The sequence below is a fragment of the Protopterus annectens genome, chromosome 7.part1 (genome assembly GCF_019279795.1).
Source record: "Protopterus annectens isolate FY-2018-M chromosome 7.part1, PAN1.0, whole genome shotgun sequence".
In the NCBI taxonomy this organism is placed as follows: Eukaryota; Metazoa; Chordata; order Ceratodontiformes; family Protopteridae; genus Protopterus; species Protopterus annectens.
Genome location: NC_056740.1, coordinates 432,634,995 through 432,659,984, shown reverse-complemented (window position 1 = coordinate 432,659,984; position 24,990 = coordinate 432,634,995).

Genomic DNA, 24,990 nt, shown 5'->3' with positions numbered 1-24,990 from the left:
GTACAGTTGAGGTTGGTTCTGGGGGGAATGTGTCAACTCAGAAGCTTTTGGAGCCTTCACTTTCACTTGGAGCTTTGGCTTTCAACAACTCGGCTCCAACTCCCCTTCAGAGCAGGAGGCTTGAGCTCTCTGTGAGGTGTCCGCTCCAGTGGCTTTGGCCCAGGTGGGACAGCTCTCAGTGGCTCAGAGCCCTTTGACTGTCAAAGTGGTGGAGGGGTTCTGTCCGACTTTGAGAAACCCTCGGCACTCTCTGCCATGGTATCTCCCCACCCATTCTGGTCTGGTGCCTGAGGCCTCCACTCTGCCACGTGTACAACCGCTCCCCAAAGCCTCCATTCTCTTTCCATGGTGGAACCCCAGGCATCTTCCGATACCTCCCTGGAGTGTCCCACTGAGGATGTCCCTTGGAAGAAGCTGTATAAAAGGAGACATTTTCTATGGAATCAGTTACCACATGGATTTTGAGGAAGGAGAAGGGTCCCCTAAGTCAACACCTGACAAGGTCTCCTTTGGAGACATTTTAGAAATGCTATGCCAGAGGGGTAGTTGGTCATCTCAAAACCCTTCCTTGAAGGAATCGGTGTTGCGAGAGGCTTTCAGGTCTGGCGCATCTACTACCTGGGTGTCGCCCCAGCCAACCCACTGAATCAGCTGGTGTTGTCCAGGGCTTGGAAGGAATTGGACACAGTAGAGCCAATCCTGAAATGAGCTGACACGAACCCCTGTGGTTAAGTTGTTTTAGACCAAGGGTATCTGTGTAGATGCCATGGTTGTTTTGGCAGCCACCAAGGGGGAGCTTGCCCAGGAGAGCTCCTCTGTCCACCCTCAAATAGAGAATCCCGAGCATTGGGCAAACTTGGCAAGAGAGTTTAAGCTTCTTCCATATTCACCTTAAGGGCATTAAACTGATTCTCCACGTCTGCTGAGGATCAGAAAGATCCTCCATGTCTGCTGAAGATCAGCCAGACTGGCCACCCTACAGTCACTAGCCAATGCATCCATGAGATTGACTTCCCACACTGCAGAGGGTACCTTAAGGGCTGCCAGTTCAGGCATTGCCATGAGGTGTGATGTCTGGATGATGCTGTGCGAATTTGCTGAGCCTTTCAAACAAGCTTTTTATTAATGCCCCCTTTGATGGTTCCACCTTGTTTGGACAAACTGTTGAGGAGACTATCTCCCAGAGTGAAAAGGACAGAAAGACCTGGTCTGCTGATGGAATATGTTTCTCTACCCCACAAAGCACCTTCTCCAGGAACCAATGTGGGAGGAAGAAAATATGGTATTGAAAGTCAGGGAGAATTTTCCCCCAGGGCAGGGGGAGGAATAATCAAAATGGAAGATGTTGCCCACATGGCCAAGGGGGTCCGCAAAATCAGGGGTTGCAGGAAACCTCTTAGGACAAGCCCTTCCAGTGACCCTGAACAGTTGCCAACTGTCCTCCTCTGGAGGCAGTTGGGGGTGATTCTCCTTGCACCCAGAAGCCTGGGAGGCCATCACAAGCAACACATGGGTGCTAAGGATCATATCCAGAGGATAGCTCATTCCCTTTCTGGAAATTCCCAAGAAAAACTATTACCTCCCCGATGTTAAATAGGAAAGCTTTTGCAGAAAAAGAGTCATCCAAGAGCCCCCCCCCCCCCCCCTCCATCAAGTCAGATCGGGCTTTTACTCCAGATTCCTTTTAGTACTCAAAAAGGCAGGGGACTTGAGACTATTCTGGATCTGACCTCTCTGAACAAATCAGTAAAGCGCACGAAGTTCAGGTGGTCACAATCCAGTCCATCCTGCCTCTCTTGAAGGTGGGCAAATGGATGTGTTCTGTGGACTGATGGGTAATGAAATGAAGGGGAGAACATCAGATTGAATCACTAAAAGCTATAGACTGGTCCATCATAAAAAGAGTTCCCCTTAATGATGCAGTTGAACATTTCAACAGTACCTGCACTCACCAAATCATGTAAAACTCTAATGAAAAACAGGGACAAAGCATGGACTGCCTGGCTAAAGAATACAAAGGACATAAATCTTCAGTTATACACACAATTCCACGATCAAAAACACAAATATTGCATAACAAAAAAATGTACTCTTCCTACATTCAAGATAGCCACAAAAACAACCCTAATTCTGGTCCACTGTAACATTACTACTCAACCCAGGAAATAAAAATAATCCCAATCCATACCCCAGTATACCATCCCTTCAAACAGCCACCAAATTCAGTACATACCTTATAAAGTCCATATCCAACCAAAAAGTAAACGCAACTCATCCACCCCACTCACTACTTCTAATAATACCCCCAATACTAACCTCTGAACACCCCACACATTACACAAACACAACCAACCCCTCACTCATAACGAAATACCAGCCCATCCCTTTATCTCAAATAAAAAAACTACTACAAGAACTGAAACCTTGCTCTATCTCAGCAGACATCCTCCCACCAGAATACCTAAAGTTTTCCATAAAGGCAATAGCATTCTCTGTTAGCATCTTAATTAATAGATCCATAGCTGAATCACATGTCCCTAACCCAAGCAGAAGGTTACTGTTAGCTGCCTGTCGGGAGCCAGAATCCGCCACATAACAAAAGCACTCAGGTCACTCCAGAACAAGTACAAATATGACTCTGTCATTGTCCATGTTGGTGTGAATGACCTGAGACGTACCTCCCTGGACTACAAGAAAAGAGTCATGGAAGAGCTATCTGATCATGCAGCCTGGGCTGGCATGACCCTGACCCTGAGTAGGATCCTGCCCTCACCAAGAATAATACCTCAGTATAAAGAAAAAATGATCAATTTCAACAATTGGCTAAGCTTCTGGTGTCATTCAAAGGGGATCCAGTGTCTATCAGCCTGGGACGATATGCTCGACAAGCTGTGTTGCTTCGCAAGAGACGGCTTGCACCTGTCACCCCTAGGCTTTTGAATACTGGCCAAGGCTCTTGCTGCCCCATAGTGCCTTTTTTAGGCAAGGCTCAAAAGTCAAACCCACCTCCGTAAATAGCACAATTAACACAAAACTGAGGGTTATGCTACTAAACGCCAGGAGTTTAAATCTCAAAATGCACGTGCTCGAAGCACTCCTCAGTATGGAGAACATCAACATCTGTGCAGTAACTGAAACCTGGTTCAAGGCTCCAGAGAGCACCCCAGCACTACCGGGCTGCAACTCATACCACACGTTTCGGCCACAGAACACGGACCGAAACACAAAAGGAGGGGGTGTATCCATATTCATCAAGGATACCTACACCTCCAGGTTGCACAGCATGATACCTCTGAGATCATCCATGTGCAACTAACATCGGGCAAATCTGCAATGCAAATTGTAGCCTGCTACAGATCACCCTCCATGACCCAGGACCACCACTCCACCTTTCTGGAGACACTGGAAAACATGAAGGTCCTACCGAACACGCTGATATTGGGCGATTTCAATTACCTTACCATTCACTGGGAAAACTACTTGAGTACAAATTCCCAGGCCCAGCACTTCCTGGAATTCATCAACTCAAATGTCATGGATCAGCTGATAAAATCCCCTACCAGAGGTGAAAACATATTGGACCTGGTCATCACCAACATGGGTGACAGCTGTTCCACACCGGAGGTCAACTCATCACTGGTTAGATCAGACCATAAACTAATCACTCTGGATGTCCATACCCCACCACCACTCCCAACTAAGGAAACCACAGTAAAAAACTTCTCGAAATCAAACTTCACTTTACTTAAGGTAGAGGTGGTAAGTTTCACAGCCCCCACGCTAAAGGATAACGCTGCCCAAGATACAGAAACCTTTACAAATGCACTCTATGAGCACCTACAAGGATGTATGGATCATGCCATCCCTAGAAAAACCAAGACTCACTTCTCTAAGAGAAGGAAACCAGTTTGGTGGACCCCTGCAACAAACAGGCTATAAAATAGAAGGAGGAAACTAGTTCAGAAAAAAAGCAAATCCCAAGAAGGAAAGACATCCCTGATCAGTATCAGTAAGAAACTAAGGTCCCTCATGAAATCATCCAAGGCTAACTTCGAAAGAAAAATAGCCAAGGATTCAAAAGATAACCACAAAGCCTTCTTTAGCTATGTTAACTCGCAGATATGCACTGAACTAGTGCAAAATAGTACAAAATATACTGAACCTACTGATATTGCCAACATCCTGGCAGATAGAGTCAGTGCAAACTTCACCCCCCTCTCACCTCCAAAAGGGCCCACAACAATACCAGAAAAGTGTAGTGCCACAGAAATCACAGACGCACAGGTGAAAACAGCCCTTTCAAAAGCCAAAACCACAACATCAATGGGACCAGATGGTGTCCCAGGCTGCGTCTTGCACGAACTACAGAATGAACTAACCCCCAACCTAAACATGCTGTTCAACCTCAGCCTCTCCACAGGATACGTGCCCATAGAATGGTGCACAGCAATGGTTATTCCTCTCCACAAAGGAGGGGGCCACAACTGACCCTGGTAACTATCGCCCCATAAGCCTGACTAGCCTGGTCTGCAAGGCTATGGAGTGCATCATCATGGAACTCATTAACAAAGACATTAGGAACCTCCAAACACTTGACCCGACCCAGTTCGGCTTTGTTAAGGGCAGAGCATGCTTACTAAACCTGGTTGACTTCTTTGAGACAGTCACCAAGGCCATAGACGAGGGAAAGGTGGTTCACATAGCCTACCTTGACCTCGCCAAGGCTTTCGACACCATTCCCCACTCGGGTATTACAGAAAATACTCACCAGTCTGAACATAAACCCCTACATCACGAGATGGGTTGCCAACTGGCTTACAGACAGAACTCACAAGGTAGGAATAGCGGGCTCCAGGTCCGACTCTAAACCAGTCACAAGTGGCGTCCCGCAAGGCTCGGCCCTGGGACCCCTACTGTTCGACATATACTTCTCAGAAGTACAGGCAAACACAGGAGGACTATGGCTAACCAAGTTTGCCGATGACTGCAAACTAGGAGACATAATTGACTCTCTGGCTAACATGGACATCCTCCAAAAGGGCCTTACTGAGACGGACACCTGGTGTCAAAGTCATGGCCTCAAGCTAAATGCCAAAAAATGCATAGTCATCCCATTTGGCAAAAACAAAACACCCACAAATTACCACATAGGAGGCAGTCCCCTTAATACAGAAGAGGTAATAAGAGATTTGGGGACTCAGGTAGATAGTAATCTCTCCTTTGACAATCATATTGCCAAAGTAGTTAGGAAATCCTTCTATGTGGTCCATCTAATTACTAAAGGGTTCGCATCAAGAAATAAAGAGGTTATAGTGCCCCTTTACTCATCACTCATTAGACCCATCATAGAGTACAATGCCCCATTTGGGATGTACCTCACAAGACACTTCCAACAGCTGGAAAGACCACAAAAGTACCTCACCAAGAGGATTACTGGCCACAAACATATGTCCTATGCAGCCCAACTGAAAAAACTCCAGCTGTACTCAGTGGCATATCGTTTACTCAGAGGTGATCTCTGTCTGACTTACAAAGCCACGTCCAACTCAGAATTGATGGACATGCTCCACCTAAAGAAATCCAAGTCACTGCGAGCCATGTGCTCTAGTGAGCTAAACCTCGCCCCAACAATAAATAGAACATGCTGGAGGGACAGATTCCTGTCACAGAGACTCCCCATGCTTTGGAACAAAATTCCAAATTACATCAGGCAGAGCCCCTCACTAACACTCTTCAAGAGAAACCTTGACGAGTGGATGGGTAACAGAAAATACACCCCTGGGATCACTTCATTGGCTCTGCTTGACAGAGGATCAGTTAATTAATCAATGGGGTGGCGAAAGCCGACACACTCTGGCTAGGCTTATAAATGCCCTCGGGCAGATAGCCTAGTACCTACCTATGAATCTATGGAACAGATCATATATTATCCCTTTACATAAGGGAGGCAACTCAACTGACATCACAAGCTTTCATACTACTGCAATCTTGTCCCTCCCTCTTGAAGATTCTAGAAAAATGTGTGCACCTACAACTTCTCCACCATCTTACACATAATAACCTACTTTCCCACACTCAGCATGGCTTTGGACCTGCACATAGTACCTCAACACCCTTATTATCTTTCATGGACTGTCAACAAAGCCTGTGACACTGACAAACTAGTACCTGCAGTATTTCTAGATTTGTCAAAAGCAACTGGATGGCGCAGTGGTGCAGTGGTAGTGTTGCCGCCTCACAGCAAGAGGTTCTCTAGTTCGATTCTCAGCTAGAGTGCCTTCTTTGCAGAGTCTGCATGCCCTCCCTGAGTTTGTGTGGGCTTCCTCTGGGTGCTCCAGTTTCCTTCCACATTACAAAGGCATGCTTCTGGAGCATTTCTCCCTGGGCCTCTGCTGAAAATTGGCTTAGTTCCAAGTTGGATTTTCCCGGTTAACAAATGGTAAATAAACAATTTGACATGGTATCTTACCCCAAACTCCTTAAAGAACTTTCCAGCATTGGTCTAACCTCCTCCTCCTCACTTAAGTGGTTTTCTAGCTACCTAGCTGACAAGCAGCAAGCAATAAACTGGCAGAGCTCTATCTCCCATATCAAATCACCCCCACAGGTGTACCTCAAGGATCCATCCTTGGCCCATTGCTATTTAATGTCTTCACCATTAACTTACATGCATCCTCCTGTGAAGGTACTCTAATCTAATATGCAGATGACTCCACTATTATCTTCATATCAGACACATTAACTCACCTACAACACAAAACACTACAAGCTTTCTCTTCCATAGAAACATGGCTCTCCAATGCTGAACGTCTACTGAACCCAAAAAAACAAAGCTCCTTCGCTTCACCCACAAACCCCATAGCTCTAACAAAACAAACTTCAAGATCTTTTCAGACAACAATACTGAAACCGAATTGGTTCAGTATACCAAACTACTAGGTGTCACAATTGATGATAATCTCAAGTTTGACCTACACATATAAAACAGCATCACCACCAAAAACTAGGCACGCTATACAGGAATAAAAATTTCCTCACAGCAGCTACCAAAATGACCTTGGCCAAAAACAACCTCTTGCCCTCACTGTTATATGGGGCCTGAATTCTAACTAACTTACAGACCTCCCTAAGAAAAAAAAACTAGAAAGCTGCTATAACAAAATTGCCAAATTTGCCATAAACGCAACCCCTCTAACTCCTCACTGTAAAGCCCTACATTTCCTAAGATGGCTTGAACTCCCCCTCCACCTGCAATATGTACAACTTACTATGATATACAAAATCATCCAGAACCCACTAGCTTGTCCTGCTCTTAGCCCATTAATCAACTTTTACATCCCAAATAAACATGTCAGATCTGAAGACAAACATCTCACATCTTATAAACCTAATAAAACCCCAGGCCTAAGCCTTTACTCCTGCTCTGTTGCAAAAATATGGAACTCCCTTCCTTTCACTTTCAAAACTGCTACTAACCTGCACTTCTTCAAAACTTCTATAAAAGAGTACTTCAACAAAGCTTGGATTTGCTCCTGTATGAACCCAGGCTGAGGTACTCTTATACCTTTTTCCACCTCTGTTCTCTCTGTCCCCACTACTAACTTATCCTACCCTCCCTTCCTCTACACAAACTCCCCTGAAGTTACACTCATACCTTTTACACCTCTATTCCTTCTATCCCCTCTATCTCACCCTACCCTTCTCTACTCGTACTATCCTACGCCTTCACCAACATAATCTGTTACCATATTTCATGACCTCTACAATTTTAATAACCATTATGATAATCATTATATACATAATGCTGCATGTTCCTATTATCAGGCTTTCCATATAATTTATGCTTGAACTTTTATATTTGTTGAGATTTTATTGTTGAGTTTTTATTCTGACAAACTAATGCATAAGTTTTTCAAATTTTGTGCTTGAATGTTATGACTTTATTATGTCTGTCTAGTTTTTCATCCTGTTAACTAAATGTATTTGGAGCTTTCCTCCCAAGGCCTCTATTGAAAATGTATACCTCATGATGCAGTCAGTAAACAAATGCCAAATAAACAAACAAAAAATAAATAAGTATTGAATAGAGAAAACTATAAAGCAATTAAGACAAGTGTTACTGTTAAGCATATAGAAGAGGGAACAGATCAACAAAATATTTAGACAGATGTGATAAAAACATGTAATATCTGTTCTGACCAGGACCTATCGTACACTACTGTAAATAAAACTAAACATACCAGCAGAGGCCGAAAAACTTAAAAGATGCATAGACAGATATAAAGAAAAGTACAAAATAAGCAATTCATTGATGGCCCACAAATGTTTTACAGAACCAGAAAAAATGTAAAAGGAATAGAAACACCATAAAAAATGAAGAAATAGATTTTGGAGAAATATCTATGAAAACCCTATGTAATATACAGATGCTGAATTGCTAGAAGTAAAAGAAACAGAAGTTCAAATGTACAGGATATGAAATGGGATGTAGTAATGGCCAGAGAAATTTAAACAGAATTAAGTAAAGCTCCTAAATGGAAAACCCCAAGCTCAAATAAAGTACCAACTTCTGGCTAAAATATTAGCATCTTAAATAAAGATTTTAGCCCAGAGTAAGAGCTACTTACAGGCACACCTCAAATAGACACCACCCTAGTTTACAGGAAAATAATGCTCCTCCTTAAGAGTGAACCTGCAAGTTATCGTAAAAACTAATAACCAATAACTTGCCTTTTAATGATGTATAAACTATACATTGCAAATGATGATAACAGAGTTTATAATAATTTAGAAGAAAATTCAATCATGGCAGTAGAACAAAAGGGTAACAAAAGAAAGCCATATGTACCAAAGGATCATTTGTTGTTAAAGTCATAATGGGAAAATGTCAAAAGTGGAAGACTAGAAATATGGCATGGATAGATTACAAAACAAAAGCATCAGACAGCATCCTACATTCATTGATAAAGGAGCACTTACAAATGTACACAATACACCTTATATTGATCAATTACATTGCAGTGACCATGAAACAGCAGCAAACCACTTTGCAGCTAACCCATGATAAAGAACAAATTATCCCTGAGATAAAAATTCAAAGGGTGATATTTCATGGTGACACTGTCACAGCTGCTCGTTTGTCTTGCCCGTAACTCATTAAGCTGTCTACTTAGCAGATTAGGTCATGGTTACAAACTGCTACCAGACAACAATGAAGTGTAAAAACTTCTTTTTGTGGATGATTTAAAACTGTATAGCTGATCAGATGAGGAGTAGAAAGCACAACTGGAAGTGGTCAAAACTTTATCAAATAAGAATAAATGTTCAAAAGCATCATTTAAAGCAGTAAAGATGTAGCACCAAGAACATATCAGTCTGGAACAAGAATCCAAAAAAGGAACTTAAACAGGAGGGATTGTATAACAATTTAGGAATTGACGAAGGATAGACAAAAACATGAACAAATGTGAAGAAAACTCAGTAAGGAATATTTTAGAAGAGTAAAATTAATATTGAAAACAGCCCTTACATCTAGGAACTAAGTCCGAGTTATTAACCAATCTGTTCTTCCTATTCTAACTTACAGTTTTGGAGTGATTGACTGGCCCTAAAACGTATTGGATCAGTTGGACAGGAAACCAAGAAAAATGCTTCACACTTATCAAATGATATATATAAAAATCAGTGTCTACCAAGGTTATACATTCCTCGTACTGACGTACTGGCTTCCTCAAAATGATTTAACTGAATGTATTTGCAATCATAGGACTGCATAAATATATGCTGACCTCACAAGATCCAAACGTAGTGAAAGTTTTAAAACATGAGAGTAAGTCTAAGATGACTTCCCTGGTTAGTTTAGCAGAATCATATCAGTGTCAAGCAGGAAGGAAACCAAACCAGAAACAGACAAAAATCAGGCAGAGGCTGAATGGGTCAAAAAACAAAAGAAAAGACAAGAAATGTGGAAAAGGCATAAATACAACTGCAAGTACAGGAAACTCTAGTAACAACCTCATGCCGATCAGACTCTGACACAGGAATGGTTAAGGAGAGGTGAATTTAAACCAAATGATGAAAGGTTAACATTAGCGGCCAATGAGAGTGGAGTATATACATGTTGCTTTACAAATTCCAGTGAACATGTTGGAGAAACAGACAAATGCAGGTTCTGTAAAACAGAACTGGAAACAATCAGAGAGCCTGTATACTGAAAGGCATAATAATGTGGCAAGACTGTTGCATTGGGGATTGCACAAACATCACAATCTTGAAGTAGCTGAGAAGCATTAGAAACATGAGCCACAAAGCATTAGAGATTAATGATGTTTACATCACATGAGATTACCCATTACAAACCCCAATCCTCTGAGCCACCACAATAAACAGAACATGCTGGAGGGGTAGATTCCTGTCCCAGAGACTACCCATTCATGTCAAGCAAAGCTCCATTAGCCCTCTTTAAGGAAAAATTTGATAATTGGATGGGAAATATGAAATTCTCCCCGGGGATCACTTCTGTGCCTCTGCTAGACAGGGGCGCAGGAAAATAACTTTCTTGGGTAGTGAAAGCCAGGCAACATTTTTGGCTAGGCTTATATAGGACCCAGGGCCGATAGCCTAGTACCTACCTATGAACCAACAGTTAAAAAAAATAGATGTGAGAAAACCAGATGTAGTAGTCCATGAAAAGACAAAAGTAGCACTGATCGTTGAAATTGCTACACCCAGTGATTAGTGTCCAACATTCAGAGAGAGACAGTCATAAAATACCAGGATTTGCAGGTAGAAATATGTGGGAGGAGGACACCCAGACAGTTCCAATAGCAGTAAAAACAATGGGTCTCTCAAAAAAGAATTTACAGTATTATCTAGATATGCTACTGATATATGTAACTCTGTATGAATTGCAGGAATCAGTTTTGGCACATTGCAGGTACTACAAAGAGAACTTTTGGCTAACATCAAAGATTGAAACAATATTAATTCCATGAACTTTAATCATACTTTGACTTAGGAATATGGTCCATTTCTGTCATGGTATTAGAAACCTAAAAGACTTGTAGAAATTAAACCATGAGAAAATGTGAAACAGAGTAGTATTGCTGGAACTGAATTCAAGTCTTGCTGAGCACTTTCATGTGGTGGACCCTGTTTTCACAGAATCTCACCAAGATAACACTGACACAGACTGTATATTTTCTATAGCATAAATCACGGGCAGAAGAAGGTTAAAAAATACAAACATCTGGATGCACAAGTCCTAGGATAAAAAAGTTCCCAATCCTTGTATGCACACTGGTGCAAAAACTGGAAACAAATTACAGTGCTGAATCTTCAAGACACAAACATTCCTACAATGGGGTTAGGCCAAGCTCAAGGGGAGGATCCCCCCGCCATTTGTAGAAGGAAGCGGTCTTGAAATCACAAAATGTCACAGGCCAAAAAAGAGCCGTAAAGATGATAGACTGAACTGTTGAGGAGAAGGAAGAAGTTATGTATAAAGCACAGAATTTCCAGATAGAAGACATTCAAAAAGACATAGGGTGGCACAGAAGGGAAGTAGATAGCATTGTTGCCTCACAGCAAGAGGTTCCCCAGTTCAATTCTCAGCTGGGGTACCTTCTGTGTTGAGTCTGCATGTCCTGCCTATGTTTGTGTGGGTTTCTTCTGATTGCTCTGGTTTCCTCCTACATTCCCAAGACATGCAGTAGGTGGAGTTGACACTCTAAATTGGCCATAGGTGTGAGTGTGCATGCGTGTGTGTGTATGGTGTGGATGGATTACTGTAGCAGGGCTAGCCACCTGATGGTGTAAACCTTGGCTCTAGATGACTGTCACTGCTGAAATGAAACTGATCCCATGTACAAAAATGGGAAATGCAGATTTGTGTTGATTAATACAACAGAGCCATCATATAAAGAACAAAACCTAGACATTTTTGAAAGGTATAAAAAAGAAATATGGACATGGGAAAGAAAAAGAGAATTGATATGGTACAATATTTATGCAAACAAGAAAGCCAAATTAATCAATTTAAAAAAAGTAGCTCTAAAGATATTTGAATAGAAATACAAGCAAAAGCACCCAGATATGGAAAAGTTCACAATCCAAAAAATATCACAAAAGGGAAGGCAGAACAGAAGATTAGTAAAATTAAACAAATATAGAAGCTGAAGTTATGGAATACCAGCAAAGAGAAGGATTTACTATAGAAAGCCTAACAAAGGCTATGTCACAGCATGGTGGAACAATGAGTTCCCTAATTAAGAACAGGTGGAGTGGGAGACATCTGAAGAACAAACATGGACATTGGAAAAAACAAGTTATGTACTTACCATAACATTCCATATGCGTTGTCCATCGCTGCCTTTATTCTCACATATGGAGGTCAGATCCGATCCTTCAGATCCATCTCGATCTTATACAGAAGCTTGTGGCTGCCATCTAAACTCTTGGGCATTCTACCACAAACAAACTGTAAAAACTGCAACTATGAAAACAAAAAATAGCCAAGGCTAGTGGTTCAAGCAAACAATTTAATAATACAGTAAGTGCTTTTGTGGATACAAATGCTCCTACTTCTTCAGACTGGTTAACAAAAGTAATACAACACATTTGAATAGATTTCAACTTGAGCACATGATGGTCAGGTGGTTATAACGTCCAATAGGACCTAAAAGACAATCAAACAACCTTTAGTCAGTTAAGACAAATAGCATAAGGAACAAATAATTAAATATAAAAGAAAAAGAAAAAAATGCCAGAAGATATATTTAAAATACATTTAAAATTACATTTAAAACTAATTGCATGTTGAAAATACACAACAATTATTGCAAATTTATAGACACTGGATTTATGTATCAAGTCAATAATATGAAAGTTGTTTGTAAGGGGGGTATAATTGTAATTCCAAAGGATGTGTATATTTAGCTAAATGTAATTCCTGCCAAGGTTTCTATATAGGTAAGACCGATTGGAAGCTTAAGGAACGAAAATACGAACATCAGTATGCCATAAGGAACCTAAAATCAGAGAATGCCATAGCTAAGCATGTCCTTAACAACCCTAACCATTCATTCTCCTTTAGGGTAATTGACCAGATCTGCTCTCATGTAAGAGGTGGACCATTTTCTTTATGGCTAGAGCAATGCGAGCTGTATTGGCAGCTTAGGCTAGATGCCTTTAAATACCCTGGGCTAAATGATACATGCTCTAGCCTGTATTCTGAAGTTAAAGAATTTGAAGAGATAGGATATTTATCCTTAGAGTATAAATTCAGCACTATCTTGTTGTGTATTTTCAACATGCAATTAGTTTTAAATGTAATTTTAAATGTATTTTAAATATATCTTCTGGTATTTTTTTCTTTTTCTTTTATATTTAATTATCTGTTTCTTATACTATTTGTCTTAACTGACTAAAGGTTATTTGATTGCCTTTTAGGTCCTATTGGAGGTTATAACCACCTGACCGTCATGTGCTCAAGTTGAAATCTATTTACATGTGTTGTATTACTTTTGTTAAACAGTCTGAAGTGGGAGCATTTGTACCCACAACAGTGTGTACTGTATTATTAAATTGTTTGCTTGTACCACTAACCTTGGCTATTTTTGTTTTCATTCCTGGGCATTCTACACCTCCCAGCATGCACTTCCCCATTACCTCAGATCTTATAGGTTCATAGGTTGGTACTAGGCTATCTGCCCAAAGGCATTTATAAGCCTAGCCAGAATGTGTTGGCTTTTGCCGCCCTCTTAGATTAGTTCCCTGTGCCTCTGTCCAGCAGAGCCACTGAAGTGATCCCCGAGGTAAACTTTCTGTTTCCCATCCACTCGTCAAGGTTTCTTTTGAAGAGTGTTAGCGAGGAGCTCTGCCTAATGTAGATTGGGATCTTGTTCCGAAGCATGGGAAGTCTCTGGGACAGGAATCTAACCCTCCAGTATGTCCTATTTATTGTTGTGGTGAGGTTTAGATCCCTAGAGCGTGTGGCTCAAGGGGATAAGGTTTACTTTGGGTGGAGCATGTCCATCAATTCTGGGTTGGACATAGCCTTGTATGTCAGGCAGAGATCACTTCTGAGTAGGCGGTATGCAACTGAGTACAACTGGAGTTTCTTCAGTCGAGCTGCATAGGGCATCTGTTTGAGGCCAGTGATCCTCTTGCTGAGGTACTTCTATGGTCTTTCCAGCTGTTGCAGATGTCTTGTAAGATACATCCCAAATGGGGCGTTGTACTCTATGATGGATCTGATGAGTGATGAGTAGAGGGGCACAATGACCTCTTTTGATCTGGATGCAAACCCTTTTTGTGATTAGGTGGGCCACGTAGAAGGATTTTCTAACCACTTTGGCAATGTGATTATCAAAGGTAAGATGACTATCTACTTAGATCCCCAGATCCCTTATTACATCTTCTGTATTTAGGGGACTACCACCTATGTGGTAGTTTGTGGGTACTTTGTTTTTTCCAAAGGGGATGACTATGCACTTTTTGGCATTTAGCTTGAGGCCATGATTTTGACACCAGGTATCCGTCTCAATAAGACCCTTTTGGAGGATGTCTGTGTCAGCTGGAGAGTCAATTATAGCCCCTAGTTTGCAGTCGTCTGCGAACTTGGTCAGCCATAGTCCACCTGTGCTTGCCTGTACCTCTGAGAAGTATATGCCAAACAGGAGGGGTCCTAGGACTGAGCCCTGGGGAATGCCACTTGTAACCGGTTTAGAGTTGGACCTAGCTCCTGCAACTCTCACCATGTGGGTTCTGTCCATGAGCCAGTTGGCAACCCATCTTGTGACGTAGGGGTTTATGTTCAGGCTGGTGAGCTTGTCTATAATACTAGAATGGGGACTGGTGTTGAAGGCCTTAGCGAGGTCTAGGTAGGCTGTGTGTACCACCTTTCCCTCGTCTATAGCCTTGGTAACTCTCTCAAAGAAGTCCACCAGGTTTAGGAGGCATTATCTGCCCTTAACAAAGCCAAACTGGGCAGGGTCCAGTGTTTGGAGGTTCCCAATGTCTCTGTTAATGAGTTCCATGATGATGCACTCCATAGCCTTGTAGACCAAGCTAGTCAGGCTTATAGGGCAATAGTTCCTGGGGTCTGTTGTGGCTCCTCCTTTGTGGAGCGGAATAACCTTTGCTGTGTGCCACTCTATGGGTATGTAGCCTGTGGAAAGGCTGAGTATGAACAGTGTGTTTAGGTGAGGGGTTAGTTCATCTTTGAGCTTGTGTAGGACACAGCCTGGGACACCATCCGGTCCCATTGATGCTGTGTTTTTGGCTTTGTAGAGGGCTGTTTTAACCTGAGTGTCTGTGATTTCAGGGACTCTACATTCTTCTGGTATGGTTATGGGCCCTTTTGGGGGAGAGAGGGGGTTGAAGTTTGTGCTGATTCTGTCTGCCAGGATGTTGGTGATATCAGTCGGTTCAGTGCATTTTGTGCCATTCTGCACTAACTCCAAGCAGATCTGAGCATTGCCATTTAAATTCTTGACATAGCTAAAGAATGCCTTGTGGTTATCTTTGGAGTCCTTGGCAATTTTTCTTTCAAAGCTTGCCTTGGATGATTTTATGAGGGAATGTAGTTTCTTGCTGATACTGATCAGGGATGTCTTCCCTTCTTGGGATTTTACTCTTTTCTGTACTAGTTTCCTCCTTCTATTGTATAGCTTGTTTATGGCAGGAGTCCACCAGACTGGTTTCCTTTTCTTGGAGGAGTGAGTCCTGGTTTTGCTTGGGATGGCACGATCCATACACTCTTGTAGCTGCCCATAGAATGCATTAGTAAAGGATTTTGCAGCTTGGACAGTGTTATCCTTCAGCATGGGGACTTTGAAACTTTCCACCTCAGTCTTAAGTAACATGAGGTTTGCTTTTGAAAACTTTTTCACGGTGGTTTTCTTGTCCGGGGGTGGGGGCAGAATGTGGATATCCAAAGTGATTTGTTTATGGTCAGATCTAACCAGCGAGGGGTTGACCTCTGGTGTGGAACACCGGTTGCCCATGTTGGTGATGACCAGGTCCAATATGTTGTCACCTCTGGTGGTAGTGTTGACCAGTTGAATCAGGGCGTATGAGTTTATAAATTCTAGGAAAAGTTGGGCAAGGGAGTTAGTACTTGATTAGTTCTCTCAGTTAATGTTTGGGTAACTGAAATCACCCAATATTAGGGTGTTTGGTAGGACCTTTATGTTTCCCAGTGTTTCCAGAAATGTGGAATGGGGGTCCTGGGACATGGAGGGTGATGTGTAGCAAGCAACAATTTGAATTGCAGTTTTGCCCATTGTTAGTTGCACGTGGATGATCTCTGAAGCATCGTGCTGTGCCACTAACCTGGAGGTGTGGGTATCCTTGATGAATATGGATACGCCCCCATCTTTTGTATTTCGGTTTGGGTTCTGCGGCCAAAATGTATGGTATGAGTTGTAGCCTGGTAGTGCTGGGGTGCTCTCTGGAGCCTTAAACCAGGTTTCTGTTACTGCACATATATTGATTTTCTCCATACTGAGGAGTGCTTCGAGTGTGTGCATTTTGAGGTTTAAACTTCTGGCATTGAGTAGCATTACCCTCAGTTTTTTGTTACTTGTGCTATTTATGATGGTGGGTTTGTCTTTTGAGCCTTGCCTAAAAAAAGCACTATGGGGTGGCAAGAGCCTTGGCCAGTATTCGAAAGCCTAAGGGTGACAGGTGCAAGCCATCTCTAGTGAAGCAGCGTGGCTTGTCGAGCATGTCATCCCAGGTGGACAGACACTGGATCCCCTTTGAATGACACCAGAAACTTAGCCAATTGTTGAAATTGAGAATTTTTTTCTTTATACCACGGTATTATTCTTGGTGAGGGCAGGATGCTACTCAGGGTCAGGATCATACTGGCCTGGGCTACATGATCAGAGAGCTCTTCCATGTCTCTCTTCATGTAGTCCATGAGGTATGGCTCAGGTCATTCACACCAACATGGACAATGACAGAGTCATATTTGTACTTGTTCTGGAGTGACCTGAGTGCTTGTGTTATGTGGCGGATCCTGGCACCTGACAGGCAGCTAACAGTAACCTTCTCCTTATTCAGCCTAGTGAGTGGGACGTCAGTGTGCCTGACTATAGAGTCACCTATTACTATTAAGTTGGGTATGTTATTTTGCCTTACAGGCTGTGATTGCATGGCACACTGGTTTTGTGAAGTATGTGTTTCATGGTTTGTGTTGGGGGTGTGGAGGTTGCTTGGATGTTTGCTTTGGAGGTCTTTCTTGGTTTTGCAGATTTTTATTTAGAGCCTCCGAGTATGTTTTCATGTATTTATATGTGTTTTTGCCAGTGCTGGTTTAATGGGTCTATGTAAGACTGGTGGTGTGATGCAAGTATTTCCCTTCTCCTCTTGACTGTCTGATCCAGTCTTGGGTTAAGAGAGCTTAGCCTCTAGTTTGGCTGTATAACTGCATCTCTCGCATGTATTAGTGTTTAGTGGTAGGAGGAGGGGATTGTCTGTGTACATGAGGCAGTTGTAACATTGCCTCAAAATGCCCAGATTCACCAGTTAGACTGGAGAGTACACCTGAAACTGCCCTTTGGACATGCCTGGATAGGTACAGTGAACTGTTTTACTGGATGGCTGATAAGGTTGAATAGAGAACCTTGTCCTTCTGTACAGTACAGGAGGGTGTAGTGCTAGGGTTTATAAGTGCTTGCTATAAGTTTTCAGCAAGTGTCGGGCTGAGAAATGAATGGCTTGAGTGCTTAAGTTGAAAGTTTGTCTAGTTCCAAGGGAAAAATTGAAGAGGAGACTTTGTGGAGCTGGGAATAATTTTACCCTAGCTAACCAGCACGCAAAACCGGGCAAATACGGTATTTATAGCAAGGAAATGAAAGAGATAGAAATTAGCCCAAAATGGCCAATAAACTACTAATTTCTGGGCTGAAACCACTCCTCCAGGGACAGATAGGCTGCTCAAAGCTCCCCTCTCTCACAGGTGAACAGAGAAACTTCCTTCTATCCAAGTAAGGTATGGGCAAACACAGAGATTTGTAACACAGCCCTGAATTCAGCACTAACCTGAAAACTGGACTATACTAGCTTAGAAAGGCGGGAAGCAAGTATATATATATATATATATATATATATATATATATATATATATATATATATGGGTCTACTTTCATAGACCGAGCCCGCGCACCGACACCGGAAGAAAGAGACACGACGACCACGGAACAGGTAGGTAGGTTGATATCCGGAACGCTGACCCGACACGACAACGGCAGCGCGCAGTGCAGGCAGCTGTGAGCGCTGTGAAATGAAAGATTTAGGATTGGGGAGCGGACAGGTAAGTGTACGATAGTGAGGGATTTTAGGTTAGGTGTGGAAAAGGTGAGTGTGCGGTGGTGTCGGACTAAGGGTTCCGTGAGGTAAGTGTGTGGAAGTGTGTCAGGGTTAGAATGCGGGTGGAGTGAGTGTGCAGGCTGAATGTTTTAGGGTGGGTTAAGTGAGTTAGGTTAGGGTGCAGGTAGGGTAAGTGTGCTATAGTGACGGTGTTGGAGGTTTTTAGGGTGTTTAGTGAGTTAGGGTTAGGGGTGCGAGTTAGGGTAGGGTGTGTGTCAGAGTAGGGGGTTGTTAGGGTTTTTAGTGGATATGTTGTTGTGTGTAATGTGTAGTTTGAGTTGTTGGTGTGGTGTGTTTTCGGTTGTTGGGGTCAGTAACTTGTGTGTCATATATATATATATATATATATATATATATATACATCATTTTTTTTTGTTCAGAAAATAAAGCAGATACACTCAAAAAACAGTTTAAAAGCACAGAAAAGGATACTTATTGTTATATATCGCAGATCAGAGTTGTAGTCAATGCCCCCAGTAATAAAGTAGGAAGAAACAAATACAGTAAAAGCAGATGAATAAAGTGCAATTTAAATATATATATATATATATATATATATATATATATATATATATATATAAAACAATAGAAAATGAACAAACTGACTTAAACAAATTACCCAATTAACCAGAAGAAAACTGAGCACTATTCCAGCAGTCTTCAATCAGACAAGTTCTAACTGCACACCCCTGCTTTGCCCAATAAAGTAGCCAGTGGTTATAAAGAAAAAGGACAGAAACAATACTATTCCCAATGTTTAAGGAAACATTTAAAAATAGCAAGGGGTCCTGTAAGGCCTTATTTTGTATCACCTGTTCTTCCAGGAGTTAAGGAAGGGGCCCGGAGGGAGGATTATGAGAACAAAGGTGGAGATGGACAGCACACATGGAACGTTATGGTAAGTACATAACTTCTTTATATGTTGTTGTCAATGTCGCCTTTATTCTCACATATGGGATGGTGTCCCTAGCAACCTGAATCTTGGGTGGCTCACAGGAGAATATTCCTCAGAACCATTGATCCAAAAGAAGCTCTACCCCTGGAGGTCAAATCCACTTTGTAATGGGTAATAAAAGTATAGGGATTTAACCATGTGGCTGCTGCGCAAATATTATCTAAAGGTTCTCTGGCCAGAAAAGCTGAAGAAGTAGCCACAGCTCTAGTAGAATGTGTTTTGACTAGTGTAGCCAATTGTTTATTTTGGGTTTTATAAATAAATGTGATACAATCAGAAAGCCATTTTGATAAGCCCGGTCAACAAATGTAAAATAAAATAAAATAAATAAATAAGGTAACTTTGGAAACTGGCAAGCCTTTTCTTGTTTCAAAAAAGGAAACAAATTTATCTGTTTTTCTGAAATCCTTTGTTCTGTGAAGGTAAAAACACAACTGTCTGTGAATATCTAAAGTGTAGCAGATATTGTCCTTTATTCTTGAAATTTGGGAAAACACTGGCAGTTCAAAGAATTGATTGAGATTAGCTTGAGACTACTCTGAACAAGAAGGAAGTAATAGCCACTAGAAAAATTTTGCTGAAGGCTCAAATGGAGAGTGAGTCAAATGAAATAATACAAAATTCAACTCCCAAGGAGCAGAAGAACTTCTGTAAGGTGGTTTCTGCAACAAGACTCCTTTTAAAAAGGTTTTACAAAGCTTATGGGATATGAGAGGGGAACCATTCTCTCCTAGATGATAATTAGAAATTGCAGCTAACTGAACTCTTAAAGTAGCTGCAGCAGCTCCTTCATGAAAAGGTTTCGTTAGAAATTCCAAAATGAAGTGTAGTGGAGCAGTAAAAGGCTCAATGTTCTTTTCCATGGCCCGCATGACAAACCTTTTCCATTTGCTTTTGTAAAGGTTTGTGTGGAAGATTTGTGTGAAGAAATCAAAATGTGTCTTACTGGAGAAGATAAAAGAGGATGCCTGGGTATCATTGGAATTGGAGCAGCAATGCTGTCAATTTCAGATTTTTCAAATCTGGAAGAACCATTCCTTGCAGATGCGAAAGTAGATCTGGCACTGGGCCCAGAATCCATAGATCTTCCTGAAGATGAGGCCAAAGGAAGGGAAACCAAATCTGTTGAGGCCAGTAAGGGGCAATGAGGATGATTGTTCTCTTCAACAAACTTGCTTTCTGTAACACTTTGGGAATGAAGGGAGTTGAAAGATAAGCATAGAGAAGTCCCAGGGGGCCAATCATGCATCAGTGCATCCCTCGGTGACTCTCCCTGAAGGGAGATTAGGGCAAAGTAGCTGCTGCATTTGTTCTTCATGGATGATGCAAAGAGATAGCAGCAAGGCTGACCCCATTTCTGGAAAATCTTTTCTGCAACTTCTTGTTTGAGGGACCACTCATGAGGCATCAGAATTGCCCTGCTGAGCCTGTCCACTATCACGCTGGATTTCCCCCGAATGTGTGTTTCAGTCAGAAAGAGGTTGGAAGATGTCGCCCATTGCCAAACTCCAAGGGCTTCCCGACAAAGGGGATAAGATCTGGTTCCTCCCTGTTTGTTGATGTACCAGACTACTGACAAGTTGTCTGACTGGATTGCTATTGCTCCCCGAGAAAGAGAGTCTTGAAAGGCCTGCAATGCTAGAAGCACTGCTCTCATCTCTAGACATTTATATGCAGATGGGTCTCGTGGGGGGACCAGATGCCTTGGACTGTCCTTTCCAGAAAATGACCCCTCTGCCCTATCTGGGAGGCATCCATGGTCACCATGGCCTGGGGCTGATTGGGTACAAACAGATGACCTTGACTGACTTGGTCAGAATAAATCCACCAATGAAGATCCTTCCTGCATACATTAGTTATCAAGATCTTGTGAGACATTGGAAGATCTAGAAAGGACTACTGGGTCAACAACAACCACTGCAGAATTTACATATGAAGGCAAGCTAGAGGTACCAGATCTACTGAAGCTGCCATCATTCCCACGACTTGAAGTACTAATTTCGCAGATGCTCTTTTCTTGTGAATAAGGACCTTGATCTGCTTTCTTAATGAACTAATTCTGTCTGCTGGAAGTCTTGCTATCATTTTTCCTGTATCTAAGTGTGCTCCTATAAAAATCAGATTTTAACAGGGTTCTAGAGCAGATTTCTCTAAATTGATGGTGATTCCAAGATGACAGCAAAGACTTGCAGTAGTTTCTCTTGCCTCTAAGAGTAAATACCTGGTCATGGTGGTCAGGAGCCAGTCGTCTAGGTATGGAAACACTTGAAATGCTTGACATCTCAAGTGAGCTGCAACCACTGCCATGCATTTGGTGAACAGTCTGGGGGCTGTAGTGAGGCCAAAGGGCAGGGCTCAAAACTGGTAATGACTGGCTCCGATTTGGAAGTGCAGATGTCTTCTGGAGAGCCTGTCCATTTTTATATGGTAGTACACATCCTGAAGGCCTATCGAGCACATGTAATTGTCTTTTCCTAGAAAAGGGAGAATAGACTGTAGAGTGACCATTTGGAACTTGCATAGACTGTAGAGTGACCATTTGGAGCTTGCATAGACTGTAGAGTGACCATTTGGAACTTGCATAGACTGTAGAGTGACCAATTTGGAACTTGCTCTTTTTAATCGACTTGTTTAGTTTGCTGAGATCCAGAATAGGTTTCCAATCCCCTGTTTTCTTTGGCACTAAAAGGAATCTTAATTAAGTTCTGAATCCTCACTGGTCTAAGGGGACTTCTTGGGTGACTCTTTTGCCTAGCAACTTTTGAACTTCTGTAGTTGCTTGATCCCTTTGACTGGGTGGCATGTCTTGGAATTTTTTTTTGTTTTGAGGAAGATGATGGGCGAATGATATGAAATAACCTCTAGATATTATTTGATGCACCCATTTGTCATTTGTAATGTGAAGCCAGGCCTGTGGGTGCAGAGACAGCTGACCCCCGATAGCCTCCAGAGTTGAGCAATCAGGCCTCCCTTCAGGAGTGCTGAAAGGGTTTGCCAAAGAAAGAATCTGTAAAGCCCTGATGTTGTAGGCCACCTGTGATGAGAGGGTGGCATCTTCCATTATTGTTCCCTCCTCTGTCTTTTGGGGAACTTTCACCCTGTGTGCCCTGGAAAGACTGTTGAGACTTTAGGAACCACATCTTTCCGCTAGCTTTTTGACCTTTGGGATAAGGTCTAGTCAGAGTGGAAAAACATACTCCTACAGCAGACAAGGTTTTGCCTTCCTGTTCACACCTGGTGAGTGTTTCTTTCACTTTGGGCCCAAAAACAGATGAGTCATCAAAGGGGGCATTCACAAAGGAAGACTTGAAGGGCTCTGTGAAATGGCAAAGTTGCATCCAGGCTTGCCTCCTAATAGAGATATCTGAACCTGCGGCTCTACTCGCTCCATCCGCTGCACAAGAAAGCAGTCTCATGGAGGAGTTAACTACTGAATTTAGGGTGGTGAGCTGAGAGGCTACCTTATCTGACATCTCTAGAGCAACAGCACTTGTATGGTATCTGATAGTTCTTTCAGCAGATCCCTCTGCAGCCTACTAAAATGTGTCAAATAATTCAGCGAGTGAAAAGTAAAGCCCACTGAAGAAAAGACACGCTTCCCATATCTATCCATCATCCTAGAATCCTTATTAGGATGATGAATAGTGGAACTGGTGTCAGAAAGTTCCTTTTTAGTTGCAGCCACCACGATCATTGCATCTATCACAAATCCCTTAGTAAGAAACTGTTTATCAGGGGGAGAACTGACATACTTATTTGGCCTCCTTGGAGTTGGATCAGTGGAGTCTGGGGTCTCCCATACCTTTTGAGAGATTAACTCAATAAGCTCATCGGAAGGTGGTGTTATCTGGAAGGTGGAAGGATGGGATCCGAAACCCTTCCGATATACTGACTCCTCTGCTGTAGGAGTGTTGGACATTAAATCTCCTCTCTGTTTCAACATTTCTAGAGTGTCCTCAAAGGAGACATCCTCAGGAGGAGACTGTGGGGACTCCTCAGCCTCATTGAGGTCAGTATCTGTGGTGATGGACCTTTCCAGGGAGTCTAAATGCTTCCTTTTGCAGGTTCTCTTCCAAGGGACTTCTTCAGTAGGATAATCTGGAAAAGTTTCAGAAGAAATTGGGGTCTCCCTAGGGACATTCTAAGGCTTAAGATCCTACTGTCCCTATGGAATGGGTGGATGAAAGGCAGCAGGTACAGGTAGGGAAGAAAACGAAAATCCTGGAAAGATTGGACCCTTGACTGAGAAGCAGTCAAAGCTCTCCTCGTGGCCTCAAATGCCCCTTGCCCTTGATCCAAGGAACCCTCCAGAGCTGATGAAAAAAACATCAGAACTGAGGGTCCTCCATGATACAAGGAAGGAATATCCGAGACTGAGGTATGAACCAAGCTCATCTGCACTGAAGCTCCAAAAGGCATGGTCCAATCCAAAGAAAGGGAAGTTGCATTCCTGCCCTCGGGTGCAGGCAAAGAGCTACGGCTCCCTGATTCCTCCTGCTCCAAAAGAGCAGAGGAACTCAAAGCTGAAGTTAGAGCAGAAGAAAGAGTGAGTGTCTGATCTGACAATGTCTCAGCCTGGACTTTTGGAACTCCCTGCTCCGAGCTTGAAACATGGGTAGGAGGAGGAGAAGAAGGGAGTGACTTTGTTGGAGCCAAAGCTCTTGGGCTCTGATCCAGCAGTAACTTGGGAAGAACCGGTGTCTTCAACACCTTTTAACCACTCTATCCACATCTTCATCAAAAAGACTCATGGTCAAACACATGGAAAGGGTAGGTGATCTCTGTAAAATCAGAGATGGGAACCAACAGGATACTCTTTCTAGGGATGGTGATCAGCTCCATATAGTACCAATTATCGAAGCTGACAGAATCAGAGCTGATAACTTAACAATGCTCAGAAGTTCTCTCAGATCCATAAGCTGACTGTTTGGAAAGAACTGTCGGAGCAGATAACTTTGCCATTTTTTCTGTCGGCTCTGAAGTTTTTGTCAGTGCCAGAGGTCTTTTCTTCAGTTTGTCAGACTTCGAGTGGAACACAATAAAGCAGAACCAGATTTGGAGGACTTCTTGCCACCTGAAATAGCTTCAGCAAAGGGGCTTTGGATCATACCTTTATGCATAAGCTTGTTACGCCTTTCTAATAGAGCTCTCTGGTTGAAGGCGTGACATATACTGCAGGACTCCTGCAGATGAAGCGCCCCCAAACAGTAAACACATAACATGTGAGAATCACTAAGGGGCATTTTCTTTCCATACTGAGTACACTTCTTGAAACCTAATGGTTTGCCTCTCTTGTCCTTCTGAGGCATATTGAATAAACAAAAAAAATACAACCAACAACCACAAACTTTAACTAATTATACAATGTAAATTAGAAATCTAGAGAAGTCTTAATAAAAACAATGGACTCTCTGAAACTACAGGAAACTACAGGAAGAAAGAAGGTAGACAAAAATTAGCAACAACTTTCCCACTCTCTGTGTGTGTGTATATATATATATATATATATATATATATATATATATATATATATATATATATAATGTATTTTTTTATATAAAGGATATAACGGGAAGAAAGATGCTGTAAATAACACACAGATGTTAGGGGGATAGGAAGGGTATAAATCTACAAAATAATGCAAAATTAAGTACTGC